The sequence below is a fragment of the Gnatocerus cornutus genome, chromosome 1, assembly GCF_029298725.1.
Source record: "Gnatocerus cornutus isolate USDA-ARS CGAHR chromosome 1, icGnaCorn1.1, whole genome shotgun sequence".
NCBI lineage: Eukaryota > Metazoa > Arthropoda > Insecta > Coleoptera > Tenebrionidae > Gnatocerus > Gnatocerus cornutus.
This window is the reverse complement of record NC_142233.1, coordinates 23,767,508-23,790,683: the sequence shown is the minus strand read 5'-3', so window position 1 is coordinate 23,790,683 and position 23,176 is coordinate 23,767,508. Positions and strand designations below refer to the sequence as shown.

The 23,176-nt window shown below is 31.7% G+C and overlaps 1 protein-coding gene across 1 annotated transcript in view; it reads right to left on the bottom strand.

Moving 5' to 3' along the window:
- Window positions 1-23,176, bottom strand: part of qsm (Zona pelucida superfamily protein qsm) — a 73,625-nt gene that overhangs the window by 11,403 nt on the left and 39,046 nt on the right. The window lies entirely within an intron of this gene.

The window sequence follows — 23,176 nt, the reverse complement described above, 5'->3', positions numbered from 1 at the left end:
TTAGGTAAATCCCCAATATGGATTTCGCCTTAAGAGCTCGAAACTAGGTCAGGCGGTGTAACATAACCTTGTTGTCTTTGCGTTATATTAATGATCTGTCTAACCGTTCTCTTTACACCTCTTACTTTCTCCCCGTTATGTTCGAGTTCGCTTTCGCGTCACCAGGGAGGTCTCGATGGGAAATTACGAAGGAGACTTGACCCATTTTCAAAACAACTTTCGGACAAAATTGCTTAAAAAAAGTTTCTCCCCTTTAAAGTATTCAAGAAGGATAATTAACCTCGATGATTTATTTAAGTCAGACTTCTCGAGTATTATCACTTTCATTATATTTGAACTCTGGGAATTTATTTAGTGGTAAATCAAAAATTTAATCATGCTCTACCCACCAAGTTGTTCAATTAGGAAATTCCTTTTAAAAGATGCTGCAGCTAAAAAGTTTACTTGGTGACGATGAGAGAAGTTAATTTGGCGGTTTAAACAAGCTGGGAAAAAGAAGCTGCAAGAAGATGATAAATTGATTTATTTTTTATATTTTGATCTTATAACGAGCAAAGTTTCTTTTTAGATGGCAACACCTTTAGAATTAATGAAGTGTCACTCAACTTATTAAGACATTTTCGTCTTTTCTTTTTATTGTCTAAAACCCCTGAACTAATTACGTTCGTATTGTAGATTATATTTAATTTAATCTTTCAATTTTATTTTGTCATCTCCAATTAAACATTTTTTACCTTCCAACATCATATTATTAAGATTGCACTAATTACAAAATGCGAAAATAATATTCTCACTTTAAATAATATAATAATAACCGATAATAATTTTATATTCCCAAACTGGTTTCCCACTGATTTGAGCATGGAACATTCTTCATTCGACGCAATATTCAGCCTTCATTTTTTGTTAATTACGCGTTCATAACCATGCAATTTTTAAAATCATCTTTAATTGTGTGCAGTTAACCAGCCACATCCTTCCTAAAGAACAATCAAAAAAAAACTCACGATAAATTTGCAAATTACAAAATAATAACCTAACTGTACCAAAATTACCTTGCAGTTCTTAAAACTAAAATCATTTAAATTTGGTCGATTTTTAGGAATCTCGTTTTTTTTTAAGCAAAACTGGTAATAATTTCAGCACCATCAACACCGTTATAGTAATATTCTTTGCGAACGAACATTTGTATTTTTTATGCCGCCACCTGAAACAAGAAACTTCTAAAATACACAGAAAGCGAATATTGGAAAGTCATTTCAGCGCTATCGAACCTGAAGAACTGAAAATTTTATACACCTCTCTTGTAGATTGAATAATTGATGCATAGTCAGGTTTTTTCGTGTCAAAAATTTAATACCTTCCCACACTTTTTTCCGGAGTTCAATCGCCAATTGTATCTAAACAAGCCGACCTAAATTAAATAAGTTTTAGTTGAATGGATCGGTTCGCCAATCCGTCACACTCAATTAAAGTGTAATTAACACCGATAGACCGAGAGTTTAATCCTGAAACGGTTCTTTGGTTGATGAATCGTTAAAAATATTGTACTTTTTAATCGAACAGAACTAATCTGAAGTAGATTAAAGGGCCGAGATAAATGGATCAGGGCTTGTTGTTTCATTGTATATGGCTACTCTCAAACCGTTGGGTCGTAAAATGTAATGTGATTAATTTTGTATGCTTTTGTCAGGTTGTTGAAGAAGTTATGAAAAAACTGATTGTTATTAATTTACAAAATATTGGTGGCTTTGGTTTTTCCACTAGTAGCTAATTAATTTGTCATCAGCAGGAACAGTACCGCCACAAAGTGCAATTGTTACCAACTATAAATCAATAAAATTTCGTTTCAGGCGATGAAAACCATTTCAGTGTCTTTTTTGTCCTCCTCGGTTGTGACTTTTAATTAAAGCTTGAAGTGGGTTAAATTGAGTTCGTGTTAACATTCTGTATTCAAAGGACAATTCCTTCAGATTATGAAACTCCACCAAACTAAAAATCGTTTCGTGCCGCACGATCATTGCTCCCTCCAGTCAGTGTCTCAATTTCCACAATTTGGAAAAATTATTTCCCCGACCATTGTTTCGCTATTCAGTTCGTCAATCTCATCTTTCAAAACCTACTGAAGTATGCAGAATTATGTAGCATTTAATCGCAGTCTTTGTACTCTGTTGCACATGGTATACTTTACTAATCACAGCAATTTTCCAAGATAATATACACTTTACGTCCACAAATCTGTCTTGGGAAAAATATTGCTCGTAAATGCAGAAGTTTTTCGAAACACCCTCTACTACAAAAACGTCTGTTATTACACTTGAGATTGGTGGCAAATTAATTCGGTTGAAACTCTTTGTGTGAGCCGACAAACTCACGGCTTTAATAAATTAGTGAGTTGAAAAAGTTATGGTACCTATTTTCCAGAGTCCGTAATTACTACTCGAGAAGTACACTGTTTGCAGATTGTAAGAGGTAATTACTACATGTTGTCGATTTTAACTAAGTTTTTTGAACGTGGATCTTTACAATTTATAACTTTGAGATGAGCTTGAGGATTATAATTAGTGGCACGTAACTGGGAATATGCGCTGATGATGCAAAAAAACATGAAAAAACTTCCACATCCAGGTTTTTAAGGTTTGTACTTCATCACATCACACATTTTTATTCAGCTTTTTACGTGGAATTTTATTACATTGCATTTCAGTGGTGATTAATATTGGTAGATTTTAGCATTCCTGTTGCGAAGTCTCCTTTTATGGTGCATCTTCTCCTGCTAATTAGCAACCACCATTTATTTTGTATTCAGTAATTATAGATAATTACCACCATCAAGTTTTGATGTTTTATAATTCAGCTGTAATTAAAGTAAATTTTAGAGTCTGACAATTATGGATTGTAGTCGTGGTGTGAATAATGTGGATGAAAAAAGTGATAATAATGGGCAAACCAGGCGAAATTACAACAGATGTTGGTTGCAGTTATAATTTCTGTTAGAAGAATATTAAACTAGTTTTGGATCTAACTGGAAAAGCTGATGATGGTAATAATAATTTGTATTTCTCAGAGGCATGTCAAATTTTATAAGACGGAAACAGCTCAGTCAAAAGTTAAAAAAGCACACAAAAAGTTAATTAAATAATATATATCCATAATAATTATTATAAAATACAAAGGATATAAAACACAGTGTCATCACAGATTCTAAATATTTTCTTATACTGCGAATACAACATTAATAGATACAAACTTAAGGGTCTACGAGCCTGCCCGAAAATTTCGTGTTTGAAAAGTATGCAACTTTAACAACACCTTTGATTGACAGCTGCCAAAAGGGATTACCGAGGATTTGGTAATGAGGGATCATAAACTTTATGGAAACGGGCGCTTGACCTGCACATTTCCTAAGAAACCCAGCGGTTGGAACAATAAATTCGTGTTGGACGAAAGATGAGTTAAAAATATTAGGATTTGAGTTTCTCTGCGTTTTGAGTCCGTCAAATTTCTGGTTCTAGTAGGCAAAAATTTTACGGGCGTAATTTTTTTTTCAATTAATAAAAAATGTATGCATAAAATTCGCAAAATTGCAGTTCCCATAGTACGTAGTGGAAGAAAGTTTTTTTAATTGAAAAATGTAATTTTCGTAAATGTGGTCCGAAATTTTTCCTCACTGGTCGCCGGGGAAATTTTAAAGTTACTCATTATTTTTATTTGAGAAAAACGCATTTAATTTTTTTTAACCAAATCTTTTACCTGACACGTGAGGACCTTTTTTGTTTCTGTTGTTTTCTGTGATTTAAAAATTAACTCTTCATAATAATACACCCCGCTAGTCAATAGAAATACTTCCCTAATTGATTTTTAACAATTTTAACAATTTTAACATTTTAAATTATCATAGTTTCTATATTGGTTAATTTTTTTAGCCAGAGCCACTCAGGAAAAGCAAAATTGGCGTTTAATGTTATTATGCAAAAAAGCTATTTTTTTAAAAACCTGTATCCACTAGTGTCTTTAAATGTACGAATTTGTCTCTAATAAGATAATCATTACTTGCTACCGGTGGATTTTATACGTTACCAATAAGACGTTTTGTTTTGAAAAATGTCGAAGCTAACACCATAATTTTTATTTCAAGAAAAGATTGTAAAACCCAAAACTTCAAATCATCCAAAAGCAATTAAAAATGTGTTTGGGAAAACTTATAAATAAATATCTTGAAAAAAATATTTAAATTCTTGCAATCTTTGGATACTTGTTTTTGACTGTCCTCGACTTGTAAATCAATGTACTTTTTTAAATTTCTAGAGTTTTGTCGATTAAAGTTGGTCAATAGCTTTTATCAAACATGCTGTTTATTACAGAGAGAGAGAGTGTTTTTCGTTGATGGCCAATTTTTGTTCTTTAGATTAGATTATTATTTTGCTTTTAATTATTTTAATTTACAATGGCAAACGGTTCAAAAAATCATGTAAGTACATCAGTTAACCAAAAAAGTAGGAAGCAAATTGCAAAACGGTTCTTGATAAAATACAATAAATTCTCAAACAACAAATTTCGTCAAAAAATGCAGTTTAATCATCGTTCTGATGATGGTAAGCATTACTATCCAAATGCGCGTCAGCAGTTCTTGACGAAATTTGGTGTTTGGGAATAAATTGTGTTTTTGATAATTTTTGTCAACACCAAGATTTGGTTATGAAAAATATTAGGAATAGTTCCAAAAGTGAAAATGTAAATTCCGGTTTTAAGTCAGAGTTATCGGATAAAGTTTATTAAATATGTAGAAAATGTTCTCAATAATACACATTTTATACTTGCGGAAAAATGGTCTTTTAGTTTAGAAATATTTGCAATTTTGCATAAGCTAAAGCAAAAATTCGCGATGCATTAGAAAAGTAATTTTTAGCGATGTTTGAGTTTTTGCGTAAATACTCGCGAATTGCTTTTTTTAACATAACTGTGACCAGTTTCACTTTAAATTTAATGCAAATTGTGTTTAAAATTTGAGCATAAATTGCTGTTTTAACAAGTTAGTTTTCAAAACTATGACGGGCAGTGGCAACTACGTTTAACATCAAATTTTTACAAGTCACTTCATTCTATGGTATAAAGGTCAATTTTGATTAACGTTGATTGTTGCACCTTTTGGATACTAAATAGAAATAGTTAATTATTTACATTGAAAAATAAGAACTTAGGGCCCGATTTTAAATCAGTGGCGCAAAATTGCATTGACGCAGTTGCTAAGGTAGCAACAGTTTGATTGGGATTGCTAAGATGCAATTCTGATTTGCAATGCCGCAAGTCAACATGAAATCAGACCATTAGTTTCCAGTTTTGACGTAATAAATTAAAAATCTAACTTGGGGAGTTATTTTTAAGAACTTTAAATCCACTTTTCTTCTAAAAAAAATTGTATTCATTTCTGGAATAAATAAATCTCTCGATTGAAGATACTCTTGCTCCCTGCCATCGCGAATCATTTACAATGTCAGGATTAATATGAAGGTTTACTGCCTTAATGACTATTATCATTTTGTACAGGGAATTAAAAAAAACCGATACTTTGTTCAACTTAGCTCAACTTTAGCTCAACTATTCGGACACAGTGTTTTCGCAAGAGCTTTTTCAATGAATAAACAATAATTTTATTATAAAAATTTATAAACATTATTAGGTTTACCCAAAAAAAAAACAATTTTACGTTATTGAGTTTTAAAAAATAACTTCTTACTATCGTTACTGATAAAACAGCATTTTTTCCACAATTTTAAACACAATTTGCGTACAATAAAAAAAGACAATTGAAATATTTTTAACACATTTATATTAAAAAATATACGTATATTGAATGGTTCTAAAAACCCTCACAAATAGATAAAATTACACTTTTAACACCTAGAGCTTTTTCGACTATCTATTAGCGTATGTAAATTATTAAAAAGATGATTTGCGTTAGTTGTACTGTTGGTTGCCTATTTTTGATTTGTTTTTTTATTAATAACTTCAAAATTATAGCATAATGACAAAAACAAAAATGTCACCTCCATAGAGGTTTTAATTCTCCACATGTTGGTATTTTTTTTTACTTTGTAGGTTGCTTCATATTCCTTAAAAACAAAAAATGGGAATTTCAGTTTTAAATTAATTAAAGTCAAATTTTTCACTTTTTCAAAATTCGAAGATGTCACCTCCATAGCTCTACTTGAGACGCATACATACAGAGGTCGAGCGATTTTTCAAAGTCCAAAATGCGCTTCAAAAACGAAAAATCGTAAGCCATATACCGGGTATATGCGTAGCGTAGAGCCTTAAAAAGGGTTCATTTATGTGTTCACGCCCGAAAATTTTTGCATAGGCAACATATTATACATAGCATAAGCAACTTCACTCAAATTTGTAAGTGAGCGATCATAGTAAAAGATGCCACTAATGACAAAATACGTAAAATGCCAAATATTAAAAACCATATACATATACTGGGTGATGAAAACAAAGCGCCCATGAGTGGAAGTACCATGTCCTCTTCAGTTAAACCATCTCAGAAATCAAAGCAAAATTAACTGAAACCTATTTTTTTTCTCCATGTGGATTTTTTTAAGGAAAAACTTGGCAATGCTGCTTAACACTTTCTAATAAAATTTTACATTATGCAGTCTCCGTAACTAAGCAACTAATACAAGAGCTTTACAATGTTGCAAAATTTTAAAATTTTCTACAAAACCAAGAAATGGTATTTTTAAAAGTTTAAGAGATTCGGTTTAAAGCACTTTTTGTCCGTTTTTTAATACAGAATATCACTAACTGTAAAAAATGTAATGTCTTACAATAAAATTGTTATAAAAAGTTTATCCAAACAGAGTTTGATCGTTTATAAAAGAAAGTTTCTATCTTAGTTAAAAACGCACAAATTTGGTTTCAACACTCTAATAATAATTCTACATAATTGTAAAAAACTTGGACATACTAGAAAATTAGAATAAGAACATCTTAACTAAGCAAATAATAAAAAAAGCACCGAAAAGATTTAACAAAACTACAACACAACAAACAATGAAACAATCTACAAGACCAAAAAAAATTAAATTAAAAATTGTAAAAAGATGTATTTAATATAAAATAAAGCAAACTTATAATAATATTGAATACATCAAGCCCTAAAATGACCACTTAATTTTTTTGGTAGTTTGAATTTTATCAAACTTCATGACAACCGAAAACTTCCATTTTCGTTTAATTAATTTCCTGAATTAATTGTAGCAACCTAAAAAAATATTTTTTGCTGGTTATTTACAAGCAGAGCTTTATGTTTACTCAAACACAAAGTTACAAAAAAAGTAATTTCAATTTCAGCTAAACATAAAGATAACTTCAACGAGATTGCGATGAGAGCGTAAACATAGTCTAACAAATTAGGTCCTGATTTAAATTAAATTGTTCGTAATGATGTTAGGCTCATACCAAGACTGTAATTTTGTGTAATGTTATTATATTTCAATTTTCTTCAAAATTTGTTAGAAACACAGGCTTGTAAACTACATGTTTGAACATGAAATGCGTCGTAAATAGAAGAGAAGAAATAGCCTGGGGATAGTATCAAGAGAAAGACAAATTCCTGATGTTTACGTTGTAATTTAATTGAAGGTATGAACGAGGTGGAATTAAGAAAAATAGAAGAACTAAAGTGTCGCAATTTATAAAAGCATTCCAAATGCAAAATATGTAAAATCTAAAAAATTGCAGAGTTTAATATCTTCTATGTAATCTAGGCCAATGTAGCAGTAGCCGCAACTTTTGCAATATAATGTAACAATAATTTTAGACTACTCCCAGCTATACACATTTCACAAGAATGTCATAAAACATTCTTTAATCCGTTAATTTCGTATTTTTTAAATAATCGTTAATTATAATATGTAACGTTCATAATAACATAATAAGTTATAAAAATGTAGGTAGCGTAGTTTTAACGCAATGATGTGAATATTTTGAAAGATGAATGGAGTATTGTTTATTCCTCACTATTTATTTTTATTATGTATGACTAAAGGAATGTGTGTTAGTATTCCCTAGATAAAAACTTAACTATTTAAGTTTGTTAAATATTAATATGTAATTTAATACTTAAAAGATCAAAGGTCAAATAACTGTCATACATTGTGCATAATCAAATCTTGGAAATTGACTTACTGACACACCTACCTTAAAATAAAACCTGAAAACTAACTTTCTTTCTAGAAATTTTTTGAGGTGTTCAGTTATACAGTTAAAGTTTGCAATGAGATTCAACGTTTTGTTATGAAAGCAACACAATTTTAGCAAAATTGTGTAATTTACCTGCCCAGTTTAACAGTAAAACCACAAATGTGTTTAGAGTCCTCAAACTAAACCGAGAAATCAACTTAGTTGCAGCTAAATTAACAGAATAAATAGGTAGGTACAATTGTTATTTACAATGACTTAAAATAACATAAGAAGTACAATTAACTTCATTCAAAAGTGTAAATTTTAAATTCCTCCAAAATTTTCACCATTTACCAGACCCCTAAAATAAATTACTCGAATCATAATAAACTAAAAAGCGGAATTAATGCAAAATATGAAAAAATAGTTGCATCCAAAATTAGATTGAATTGCATTGACATAGTTATTTACACTACAAGCGTCGAAGTGACGAAAAGCTTTTTGGGAAAGACTGTACACAATTATAATATGTACTTACAACATGTATGTACATTACAAGTCAATATGTCCTCAAACTGTCCCAAAATTTTGAAATTCGAAAGAACTTTGCTAAATACGCTACGATGCAATAAATGCTATTGGAAAATTTTTCATGATATCCTCAAACCCCTTGCTGCTAAACAATTTTCGTGCACTTCACCATAAACTAAACGCATGTCGGCAAACTTTTAGAATGAAAAATGTACTACTTTTCCAAGAAAAGCACTGATTTAGCTCACTATTTGGTGCCAAAATTTTCACGAACTGCACTGGTTTTACTGTGACTTCTGACGTTTTAGAAAAACTGCTAATTCAAAGTAACTTGATTCAATATTTTTCTTCTCTGGCAATACTGCTCGTGCATTGATTAACTTAAGGGTCTTCTTGCTCTTAAACAAAATATGTAAGAATAAGAATTACTGCACATTCTCGTTCCATAAAGTCACCAGACTTAGTAGTTCATGGATTGTTGTCTATTTACGAAACACCTTATATTACATAGTTCCATCTTATTAAAAAATTGATATTCTCGTAAATTGAAAACTGCGTAAATAACATATGTGGGAGTCAGACAAACCATAAATAAAAATTTTTGAAGACTCTCGTGACCAAACTTTTAAAAACCAATTATAAATTAACCGTGAATAATACACCATTAGCCTTGTAGATAAGACGATCCACCAGCGACGATAACCATATAAGACTAAAAGTAAAGATTCTCTTGTTCACACCTCTATTTTACCGCTATACCTATAATTAAGTGTCCAATAAACACTTTCGTAAACTGTAAACTCTAACTGAAATTTTTCTCAAATATCTTGGCATTGCGCCAAGTTAATGAACCTAATCTCTTAATGGTAATGCTATTAAATTTTAAACCCGATTTTGTTAAAAAGGAAAATAAATTTAGTTAGCAGAACGAATTTAACCTCATTTGAGAAAACTCTATCTTTAATCCAGTTACTGGAATTAATGGTCCATAAATTTGTCAAGAAGATCTACTTAGAAAAATATTAAGTCCTTGGGGAAATCCTCGAATTGTTTAAATTTGCTTCATTTCGTCGTAAAGGTTCTTTTACGATTCTAATAAAAACTCTTTAAATTACACTGTTGTATTAATAGATGAAAAATTAATTACCGGTTACCGGAAGTAAACTAAATTTACTAGTTGCAGTGACATAGGCCGTAGATCTAATTGTTTCATAGGGTTTAATGGTCTGCTGATCTATAGATAGAGTGAATTGCAGCCATTAGGCTAATTGTTTTATTGTTCGTGTCAGCATCGTCAGCGGTCATCGCATTAAAAATTTGCAAACACAGTGAACTTTTTTCTAAATCTTGTTTAGACCGATGATTAGCAATAACTTTAAGTAGCTAGTTTATATGCAAAATCATTTTATTTATAACTAATGTAATCTGAATTAATTATTATGAGAAATACAATTTTTCACATTGTAATCGTATGTGAACTGAAGAAGTCGAAGCTGTCTGAACGGTTCGGCTAATTTTATGCATGGGCGTTTCAGTTCATTGACCAGTGCTAAAATTTCGAGAGACAAAGGAGAATCCTTTTGCGGATTATTTCCAATAAGGTCATAAGAAAAGCCGAAAAGGGTTTAAACATAAATAGAGATTCAAGAAAGGAGGTGTTAATATTTCAAAATAGATCAAACGACCTAAAATAATATTTTATAAGCTCATAGAATCATATTCTTTCATAAAAACGCATTGAAATGGAAAATTTCATTTCGATTTTAATAATTCACAACATTTCAAAAATTTATAAATCCCAATATGATGTTAATTGAACTGACATTTTTGTTTTAATTTCAAATGACCAAAGCGTAAAACACGCAGTTTCCACATTTTACATTTAACAGTTCAGGAATTTGCAATGATTTTGGTTTAATAAAAAGAACAAACAATAATTTACGTTGGTGTTGCTTTATTTGAAACTACAGAGTGACCTAAATGAATAAAATGTTCAAAATGCATACAAATGTAGCAAATGAAAATAATATTAGATTTCAGGATAAAATAAAATTTGACGTGAAATATTTCCAGCAGCAGTAAACAAATAATTCTTCTTTTATTATATTACATTGTGCACGCTGAAACAAATTAAATACTAAAATATCTTAATAACCAAAGATCTGTCTTTTTACCACACAAGAGGAGAGTAAGCGTCAAGATGATTGAAGTCTTGGATCAGTAAAACAAAAAAATTGTCTGAAGGAAGTTCAAAAGAAGTGGTCGAATAGGTGGTTAAGTGAACTTGCTAATCATCTGATCAACAAATCAAAAGAAGATAGACGATGGCAGAAAAATGCAAACCTATTTGCAGACCCTGTTCACGGAAGAACGTCCTCTTCCTGTCTTAATGCAGTTAACCAAAGACACAAGCTGTGTTTCTATTTATATGACATAACTCTAATACAAAATGTAATTACGGCAATCAATCGGTAATTTAATAAAACCGCAAGATCTAACTACAATTTCTTATGTAAGTATTTTTAAATCTCTTGGTGTAAAGCATCTATATAGAAACACGATTGTTATTAGAAGCAAGTAAATGAGATAAAATTAATGTTAATAAAATAATGAAAACGCTGCTCTCTCATTGTTTTAGATTCACCATCGCAGGGAAATGACATGAAAATTTGGATGTAATTTTTTCCCTGCTTTCCCGAACCTCTAAATTAAATTCAGTTAGCGGCGGATTGTGCTCTAGAGATTCCTTAATCTGTGAGCTATTTTTAAGAATTATTGTTTTTACGACAGTTGAAAAAATAGAAATAAAAATGTAAAATTTCAAAATTCCCGCCCGAATTTCAACGGTTTTTGTAACATAGAAATAAAGATCTGTCACTGTGTAATGACGTTTAAACTAACCTTTTTACTGCCAATATACTATTCCAATGCAATTTTATTAATTAAGTGACTTGTGAAATTTTGGTGTAAACGTAGTTTGCCACTGCGCCGTCATAACTTTGAAAACTAACTTGAGAAATCAGCGTTTTTTCGCAAATTTTGAATTTTGTATTAGATTTAAAATAATAAATCAAAAATATTTGTATCACAGTTATGTTGAAAAAAAATTGAATTTGCGAATATTACCGCAAAAAGTCAAAAATCGCTAAAAATTATACTTCTTAGGCGTCGCGACGCCAAACAAACCGTGATAAAAACGCAAATTTTTATGTCAGCTTCTAGATCTATGTAAAGTTAAATCCAAAGAAACCAATTTTCCTAAAGATTTCCATAGAACATGACCTACTCATTTGGCTTCTCAGTAATTTTCCGCCAAGATGTAACGAATCTTCGCACATCAAAATAGCTACCAGAAACCACCTCAGGTTTATTGTATATATATGCAACCGAAGGAGGATCTTTTCTAGCTGAAGGCTCATACTTATGGTAAACATGACATAAAATTCTCTACACTACAATTTTAGAAAATTTAACTGGCACTTATAGGACTGTAACTATGTTCCTTGGAGCTCTGTGTTGAAAAAGTAGAGCATGGAAGATGGGTTATTATGTGGTATTATGTAAAATGGTAGAATAATCATTTAATGAAATACTTATGGTAGAATCTTTGTTTAAGATTTCCAAGTTGTTTGATGTAATAATTTAATTGTTTTGATTATACTTTTAAACCAAAGAACAATGTTCAAAATAAACAAAAACATCCGGTGAGAGATGTTTACTTTCTTAATAAAGCCGATGAACTACATATGGGCATATTACATTCTTGCAGACTTCATTAAAAGTTATGCAGTAAGTGGTAACACAACTTTTCATATCATAAATTCAATAAGTTTAAAACACAGAAACTTTTGATATTCTTACAATGGAATAATTTTCGCATTACCAACCCCAAATGTAAGGAACAATGTGTCAGATCCTAGTTTACGCCTTCTTTCAAAATGAATTCGAAAATTAGAGCCACCACACAATGTATAACTAGTAGTGTAAGAATTTCTTCAAACTCCGAGAATGCTAAACTTTCCACACAGTTTAAACATCTTAATCCAAAGTTTCAATCTCAAGTAACCACCGCAACTTTTAACACGCTACACAAATCCACCTTAATACTGAATTTTCCATAACCATTTCAAAATACCCGTAATTCGCCGCCGTGTAAACGTGGCATGTATCGTTCAAGTCCTTGAGAAGCATACAAATTAAATCTTTTACTCATATGGTGTGTTTCCTGTCCAGCTCATGCGAACAGAAAAACCGTCTTGCGGAAAATATTGGCCTCCATTGTGCATTGTTAGTGAGACGAAGACACCAAATTAGTATATTCTTCAGTTCTTTTATTATAAGTTAAAGCAGGACCGGAGTCACAGAGCTTGTCGCTTTTGTTACTGAAAGGAAACTATTATTCTTAATGCATGTGTAACCTTTTACTTTCATTACAACGTGTTACGATTAAATAACTGTGGAAACATTCCAATTCTTACATCCTTTAAGAATTTGATAAGAGTTGACAACTCAAGCTGTGCTCAAGTTTATTTTGCTGCTAATTAATAAAACCAACGTCAAGTAAAAGTATATGTATACAGCACCGTTTCAACGACTGGTTACGACGACCTCTAAAACTATATAATAGTTATATTATATAAGTCTGAAAGTGAAGCATTGTTCTTTCCAACACTGCAACCATTCACAAAAATTTGTTGCATGAGAAAAAAAGCTGTTTATCTGACCGAGCGTTCACACAACCATAAACTTATTTGCTCACAACAAACCCTTTGCGGAATTCTATTAATTATTTAGATGAGCCAGTTGGGGTTTTATACCCCTTGAATGTTTTACAACTTTCAAAAATTAAATAAAAACTGTCGTTACTTAATTATATCGATAAGACAGTATGTTCTGGAAACAGTGTAAGAAGTGAATGGTACATAAAGCGTAGGTAGTTAAAATGGGATATTTAGCAACATAATAAAACTTAACAATAATTGCTATTTATGAATGTAAAGGAACATTTACGTATCTACCAATTTTACGACGTCAAAAATGCAACGTAGTTTATTTCTTTGGTTGGAGCATCAAGAGTAAGTTGTATGAAGAAGACACCTAGCTAAACCTATTTTCTCTGCATCTTATTGAACTAAAATTTAATACCTAGAAACAGAAACTATGAAATGCGCAGATAATTAGATCGTGATGATCTTGCTTGATAAAACTTTAATTAAATCCAGACTTGATAAGAAGCACTAGCAAGTCGTAAACTGTAACTATTAGTGTGCATATAACTCTCTTTAATAGTGCATTTTTATTTAATTAGAATTTCTCCAGTAGTGCAATTAATGTTCCAGAAAGTGGCTTTGTGCAAACTGCGGTCAATATCAACAGATGCAATATGACTGATCTGTACAGAAACCAACTTTCCGACCTAGCAGAACATAAATCATTTACATTTTAATTATCTATAAAATATAGGAATGTAGTTCAGTATTTTGTTCTTTACGACAACTGCATGTAATAATGACTGAACTAAAGATAACTCTGTCAGTTCGTTTGATATATTATAATTATGGTGATTATAAATTAATTTAAATATAAACTTTCATAAATCTGGGATGTCAATTTGCTGAAATAAACATTCACAAGTATTTCCACATTTCTTGTAAACCAGCAAAATGTAAAACATAAGTAACCAGTTCATAGTAAATTACAATTTTTACAAAATAGTTATAAATTCTTTAAAATTTTGTAATATTTTTCAATCCTCCCCACCATTTCATATACAGGGTGTTCAAAAAATAGCGGACCAACTGATAAGAACGTCAAACTCTAAGACGCTGTGAATTGGAAATGCTGTTTAAAATTTTTATTTGAAGCTTTGTACGGGAGCAAAATAAGTTTAAATATTGCGAAAAACGGCAACACTGTTCCATTTTTTCGGAAATTATTAGGAGTATAATTTTGTGACCAGAGCAACACTTTGGTAGCTACAATTATTAATAAATCATATAATTGGTTACTATGGTTTAGCTTTGATTAACACCTGACCAGTAAAAGTCACAAAGTAGATCTAGAACCATTTGTTCTCTTCTTGGTGTGCGAATAGTTCTGGGTCCTCTATGATCCTGATGAATTTGGTTCGAATCGGCCCATTTCACGTACCTTGATAAACTCGTAGAAAAGTATTCTAGAGAAATAAACTTCTCTAGTCTGTGACACTTTATTTTTTTTGACTTTTCTCAAAAAATGGTTATTGTCAGGCACTAAGCAACAATTAGTTACTGAATTCTTGAAGTGAAATGTTGCCAGATTAATTTTGCGCTTTTGAGCTTAATTTTAAAAGTGCAAAATAACGATTTGTTTCAATATTTTAGGCATTTAAAGACTGTAAGTATGTAAATGTCACCCAAAACATGAACTCTAGTAGAATTTTGTAAACCTTGAGTTTATTATAAGAAAAATTTTGTGTCACAATTAGCGCCCCTTTAAGTGGCTGTAGATTTCCAACAAAGCGTTTAATAACTGAAAAAAAAAATTTTGCTACTAGTTGTTATCTGAAGATTCACGTAGTGAATAGTTGGTCCGCCATTTTTTGAACACCCTGTATGTAAGTAAATAAAATTCATAAACAGGGTAATTTTGCTAATATTTACAAAGGCCCCCCTAAGATCTTTGTTATGTATTTATGAACGTATTTTGATAAAATTTGAATCCCAGGATAACTGACAAGGTTAATGATTAATTTTTAATGGTTCATTTTTATTTTTCTTAATTTTAATTTAAATCATAATTAACAATTAACGCTGAAGTCAATTTAGACAGGTCTGACGGATATATTCATATCTTCACTTGTGACTTTTAATTTCGTAAATAGACGAACGAAAACATCAACTTTTGAAACCATTTAACTCCGTGGAACTTATTTGGGCGGGTCGTGAGAAAATGACATTTTGATAAGTAAGAAATGGACTATTGTTTGTTTTACATAGAGTGTCGTAGAAAAAATAGTGTACATAACACGTCGGAAAGTGTCTTTCTTGAACTCCCGTGACATTTGCATTTCCACTCGTTGCGAAATTTGTCACTTTGCGCACTTGTTATGTAAATATCAATTATGTACCAATTTTTCAGATCTTACAATAGGCTACCGGACACCAGAAAAATCGATGCATTTTATTATGTTTATGAGTTACGTTTACGCATGAATCAATTATCAAACAGATTTTTTGTTCTCCAAAGGTCGGAATTATTAGCTAAATATTTGTTTAAAATTTAGCTTCGCGCTGTTAGTTTAAATAAGTCTTCAGTGACTACGTCATAACTCCTTTCTATGCATATGAATTGAGAAAACGCATACGTCAACGGAATGTTGCATTGGTGAGAGTGAGATAGAGTAATCGTTATGATTCCTAACTGGTTTCCGATTTATAGCTCACTTGCGTCAACCAATCAGAAGTTCTGTTTTCATAAGTCAGCTCAGGAGTCATCTGCACCGAACGTCATCTGTCCATTTTTCACGTTCTGCACACACATTTTATGCATTCATAACCTCAATTAAAACTCAACTTCATCGTTTTCACCAATGACCTCGGCATTACCTATAGCCAATAGGCGTCGACTAAGAAGTTGTTACGTCACCAAGGCGCGTGTTTGAAACTATCCATTTTTTAAATATTTTTTTTGGTATAAATAAAGTGCGCAAAAAAATGGACACTGATTTTTAATGTTTTCAGACTGGACAGATTTATTTTTTGAAATAAAAAAAAACAGTTCGGTAGCCTATTGGCAAAAATTCTTGTCGATTAATTTAATATTTAGTAGGTATTTTCTAAGCTAAGAATAAAACTATTCAATGTGAATTTTCCAACCCAGCAGCCATTTAGCATCCAACACGTGTAAACTCATTGTGTTAGAATTAAAAACCTCCCAGTTTGTTGTAGTATCAAACGTGCTATAAAACGACAACTGCAACAAACAAACCGTCGATTTCATTTGAATTCTTCTCCGTCTGGACAAGATCATGAATTTTAAAGAACGCAATCCCGTCCGATAATGTTTTTTCTTCGAATTCAAACTTATGTTAATTCTTTTAGAGTTTGTGGGAAGAACAAGCTGCCATTGATTTCTTAAAAAGGCAAAGTGTAATCGTCCCAGCACCCACTTCAATGCGTCATTCACTAGAACCGTTACATTGGTCAAGAATCCAGAAGAAAAAAATCGATTGCGGTTTTAAAACAAGCTGAATTTCTGATGCAGGTTTAACAGGCCCTACACGTATCACGTTATTATCGGACACGTGACTCTTGATCACGTGCATCCGACGTTCTTTTGCTTCGTCCGGAGCCGCCTTAAGCAGGTGCTTATGTAAATTGTGTGCAGGGAAATACATAGGTGGCCCAGAACTGTTATTGGGTGCTTGAGTGATAACTTTCTCTCTTCCAAGGTTTCGGTTTCTTTAATTGTTAGATTAACATGTTTATTCAAGTGAATTCAAGCCCAAGGTTTGTGTAATTTCTAATATCTCTTTATTAGTATTTTCTATTCTAAATGAAGAAAAAGTGGCGTCAAAATTTGACTGATTTAAGTCAACTGTCAAAACAGGCACCCACTAAGTAAATAATAAAAATTGAAAGTCACGTTCAAATTAAATCGTTCTAAACTAGTTTCTCAACTGTAACTGCCAAGTCTCTCCATTTCTGCATAATTGCTCGTGTAGGCGAAAAAAGTCTCGAAAATTACCATCGCCGTTATTTACTTTTCCTTAAATAATTCTCACTGTTTAAGTGAAAGTATTCGTTGCACTTAATACTAACTTGGCGACACAGGAAATTCCATTAGATTCTCGTAATCCTGCACAGTCGAAGCTGCTTCCTCTACACCCAGTTGAAATGAATATAAAGTCAGTGAGCAAAAGTTAAACACGTTCAATGTAATTAGGATTAAGTTGCTTTCGGTTGTAACAATGCACTTTTGCCCGGGATTAGATCCCGGAGACGTCCCAGGGATCTGTGGCAAAGCGAACAAAAATCTGACTTCATGGGATCGTGTCCTTTAATAACGATGTACGCTTCATTAACCCACTTATTTTCAGACCTAAAAAGACACTTCTCATCGTTTTTAGACGCCGCCGAACCGTTAGATCGTTATTTACGTATTGTGCGGCATAAGTTTAATTGGTTTTGTTCGAAAAAGCAATTTTTTTAAGGCGCTGAAGAGCTATTGTTAGTCATGTAATTACTTAAGTAGGTTTCAGCAGTGTCGCGAAACTGGTTTTAAATTATGTAAATTGTTAATGAAATGTGAATAATTAACGGTAACGCGTTTGCTCTACATACATTTCGAATAATAATCGTGTGAATAATTCACATACGACTCCAATATTTGCATTTACAAGGGCATAAAATTTAATTGTCGCACATCTATTACACTGCGCTTGTGCATGATTTTTGATATTAAGATAATCACATTTTTTCATAGATTACAAGTAAAGCAAATGCAGTTTACACTGTACGTAACACCCAAGGAGACCACACACGTTCAGTCGGCTCTATTAACATCTTGAACCATGAAAGATTTTTTCAACGTAATTTTTGCAATGATTACCCATGAAATTATTTTTATGCCATTTTTATTCATAAAAAGACAAGTACTATAACAGGTGCAAGACATGTAAATGAATAAAATTAAAATAAGAATAAGAAGAGATTATTTTCAAATTTAATCTAAAATATCGATTTTCTCAATTTTATCTATGCAGATTTTGAATTCGAAAATTTGTGAATATAAATTTTCATTTTTGGTTATATAAAGATGTATATTCAAATTTGACGAATTTATGTCCATTACATCACATTTTTTATACCTTCACATGTTTGTTTTTGGATTCCGCATCTTATATTTATTTAAGTTCTTCAAATTTTCCAGTTCTTGAATTTGCAGATTTAGATTTTTATATTTTTAGACTCTTTAGACATTGGAGTTTTACTTATCAGATACTTGGGCTGTTTTCATAAAGTCCGCACAGTTTCAGATAAGCACATTGAGTCATTACGATCTGACAACCAGCGTTTCGCCAGTGGCGTACCCGACGTGCATAGAGCCTTGAAAACTAAAGTTTCTAACATTGTCTTGCAATGGGCGTTATTTCAACGGATTAAAGTATTTCAAAAATGGTCAAAGTCTAATGGAATTATGTTGGAATTTAAAAATTTATTTATTATTACTTTCACAAAATTTCCAGATCTCACATTAGCCACAATTATGTAAAAAAGTAACGATTTAAATAAGTAGGTACATTTCCGATTTTAACGAATAATAACTTTTTATTGGCGGAAAAGCAATCGCCTGTATCCCTGCATGAAGAATATAACAAACTTGCTTAAAGGCCTGATGCAAAAAATATATCTTTTATCATTGATGGTTTGACATGCCGATTCCCAGAATGTTTCTACCGTGCGCCTCTGACGGGCGATCATCCCTTAAATTTGAATTTGGAATTTAAGCCGTCTGCACACTTTTATTGGTGTGCTCATCTGAAACTGGGTGGACTCTACCTTCTAATCCTGTTTCCGCATCGGATGCGTTAATAACTTCGTTACCATAACAATATGGGAAAATTTTGTAAAAAAAATTTAATTTAATACGCAAATTGAGAAAACTAGCGTAAAAGTTTGTTTTATAAAACTTAACAGCACTTATCTTAAGCACTCGTATTGTAATACGCCTTTTATAAAACTCGTTTTAACTTTTTTAACTTTAAAAATTAGTACCCTACATTTTTTATATTCAGATTCTTCTTAAAATTGTAACAAACTGATTTTTCCCAAGTTATTAGGTTTTGTATACATTTTAAGTTTCTCAGGTTTTTAGATTTCCATGTGATTCATTCAGAAGTCTTATGTTTTCATGTCACCAAACTTCTTAGATTCAAAGTCTGAAATAAAAACCTTCGCATTTGTCAACTCTAGTTTTTTGAAATGAAAGTAAAATCAGAGGAAACTTGAGAAATGTAAAACTGCGAATGTGAGAACCTGACAATATCACGAACTTAAGGAAGCGGTAATTAAAGGTAAATTAGGGGCTTTAATTTTTTATTTTCAAAGAAAAATTGAATAATCTGGCAACTTTGCGCCATTAACCTGGAACCGGCTCGTTAGTCTTAAAGGTCTTCATTAAAGTAATTGGCCCATAATTAATTAAAGAGTTAACACACATGCATTTTTCATAAAATACACTCTTTAAACATTACTATACTTTTGATGCTACTCTATATAACGAGTTAAACTAAGAGTGTAGCGCCCATTTTCTAATTAGAGATTGCTAAGTGCAGCAACATTTGCAAACTAAGCAAAGTTATCCCTAAAAGGAAAGTTTGAGTTTTTAGTAAACATACGAAAATGAGTTTGTAAGAGGCTGGAATAAATTTTTCACCCGGCTGCTTTTACCTGTCGATCTCCGCCTTTTCAGGATTCTTTCATTAGAAGGATACAATTTCACGCCCTAAGCTTTCGCCAAATCTATTCACGACTCCAAAGATAAATAAGCTTTTTTTATCAAAAAAAATCTTGACTTTTTTAAATGTTGGCAAACATAAAAGAGACGATCTTTTCAAGTCGGGATCCATTTAAAAAATGTAAAGGTCGGAAGTATAATCATATTTCCAAAGCCGCTGTCTTGGGAAACAAATGTACTCCCACACGCCAAATTTAAATACTCTCCGTGTCTAATCCAGCTTAGTGCCTTTCAATGCTTGCATAAAAAATAACCTGTAACCTCTAAACGATTCGTTATTTATAGCGATAACCGTTAGTAGTCTATAAATGAACGAATGAAAAATCTCGCCCATTAATTATTTTTCCGTTCACGGCATAACGCGTGAATTTTTCGAAATATTTAATTGGCCATTTTCCCGCTGATCGCAGCTTTAATGCCGTAATTAAGTGTAAACTAATCCGCAGGGTTGCTTAATTGCATTCTCTTCACACACGCCGAGAATAAATCACAAATATGTAATTAAATTGGAAAAAACGGGGTCAGAAATTTCCGACCGCAGCATAATCGAACTTCAATTAATTTCTCACGGACGCTCTGATTTGGTGCATTCACCAACTTAAAAATCCTGGAATTCCGTAAACGCTCCTAGAAAGAGTGAACATTTTAAATACTGTTGTCTAAAATTAGGAACTCGCTTTCGTGCCGTCTCAAGTCTAACGAAAATTGATAGAAATTACAAGAATATCAAATGTAATTTGGTGTTTCGTTTCCAAAAATAAAATTAGCATGCAAAGGACTTTGAACAGGCAATATCTGGATTTAAATTACCTGCCATGTAGGGCGCCAAGGTTAGCGGAGGTGAAGTGTGGGCTTACCTGAAACGAAAAAAATGAATTATTATTCGGAAAACGGATGGGAGAGGTTAATCACAGTTTAAATTTTAATTTAACAATTTTTTCGTTGTTAGCAAAACAACATTCTTGGAGGATTCATTTTCAGCTTTTATAGCGGGCACCAGCTGAGATTAAAATATTGCAACATTTAGAAGAAGTCATCTTAGCCAAAGGTCAAAAGAGACAAAATTTAATATGGTTGCTAGTTTAACTGTGTTAACAACTCGAAAGACATCTCTAATCGAGTTTTTTCTCATGTTTGTTTGCCTACTTAGCGAACATCTGTAGAAAATATTCCATTAGTTAATTTACCTCTAACTAGATTGCATTTATTACTCATAAAATAACCTCGTTTCTGTAAAAGAACGTCTTCCTTTAAAGTGAGCTTACTTTTATATTATAGTTATTTATGCTCCAATGCAGTTGTTGATGTGTATGTGTCAGTAGCAAAACTTACAAAGTCTTTTTTTTAATTCAATCGTAATTTTGAAACTATTTTTAACTTGTGTGTTATCTCACAATCAACTTGGTTAAGGAGAAAGTGGAGAAAAGTTGAATGTTATCAGCAGAAAGGTTTGATAGTACAGAATGATTTCTATCAAAGATGGCTTTGGTTTTTAGCACGTAGGTCTTAGCCGAGGGTTTGACACATGAACGTAACGTAAAATAACATTAAAGAAGTGCTATTTGCTTTTGCGTCATAAAAAAAAACTTTAACACATGAAAGCTACATTTTATACAATTAAAACGAATTTGTTTACTGGCAAAATGTTGCTGCATGATACGTCAATGCTTCCAAGGAAACTGTCATTGATCTGTCAAATTTAGATTGTATACTCCATTTGATTGATTTGATTAATATTGAAAAAAATTGCCCTGAAGAATAATATGTTTTCGTTATAAAAAAGTAAGGTTACAAAGTAAATAAAATTAATAACGACAGTGGGGGGAGATCAAAAATAAAAAAAAACATTCTCAGTTGGCTTTGAAATCTCAAGTCATATCTTTGACTGAAGAAACAATCTTTATTTACTGTTAAATAGGTTAAAGTCTAACTTATAATTTAAAATTTTATGAAAAGTTTAATAGAAGATCTTCAGACGGCATGTTTGAATCGTATTACAAAAAATCTTTTTTAGGCAACTTAAACTGAAAATGGAATTTTTAGGCCTCAAAAGCGGCTTAAAAGTGAGTCTTTTCCGGCCGCAAACATTTTTAGCCGATCTATGGTGGCGCCATCTATCCATAGTTTTGCATAATACATCAAGATACCGACATTACCTCCAATTTTATAATTATTTGGGTAAAATCCAATCGACAAACTGCTATAAAGTGCAGCAAAGACGTTGAATTATTGAAAATGAACTTGTCTAGCAGTGCTGCTGCAACAACATCAAAAAGCACATCAAACCTAATTCATACAAATTGTGAAGCTACACATGCCGAAACTGCAAATGTAAATAAAGAAAGTATGAACTTTTCAGAAGAATTCATAAATATTTCCATTATTCGTTTGTAATAAATGATAAAATCAATAAATCATAAATAAAAATTAATAAACTAGTAAATTTAATGATGTCGCCTAAAAAATCTTGTGTGTATTACGGCCAAAAAGTGCCATTTTGCCCTCGTCTTCATTAACAAAAGGCTCGGCCAAAAAAGAAACACTTTTTTGCCTTGGTACACAAATAACTATTATCAAAAATACTCACAACATGTACAATTTTTTTTAACACGTCTTTATTTTTTGCATTGCAAGACGATTTGCATCTAATAACCTCTATTTGGCAAACGTCAAAGTGACAATTAAGGATACGCTATGATAACTGGAGATGAATTTTTATTTGATTGCTGGATACTTTTTACAGTTAGTAAAATCTAAATCTAACCAAACAAACGGAGGCGCATTAACAAATCTCATAAGGCGCAGACGCTCAACTTAGCTGATAGCCGGTTTTGGTTCTTTATAGCAGTGGCGTCGTATAAAGTGGAGTCTAAAGAATTAACACAAGTTTGATGTTTCCTTTTCAGTCTTTCTATTAATTAAAAGCCTAAGTTAAAAGTGCAATCAAAACTTATCATTT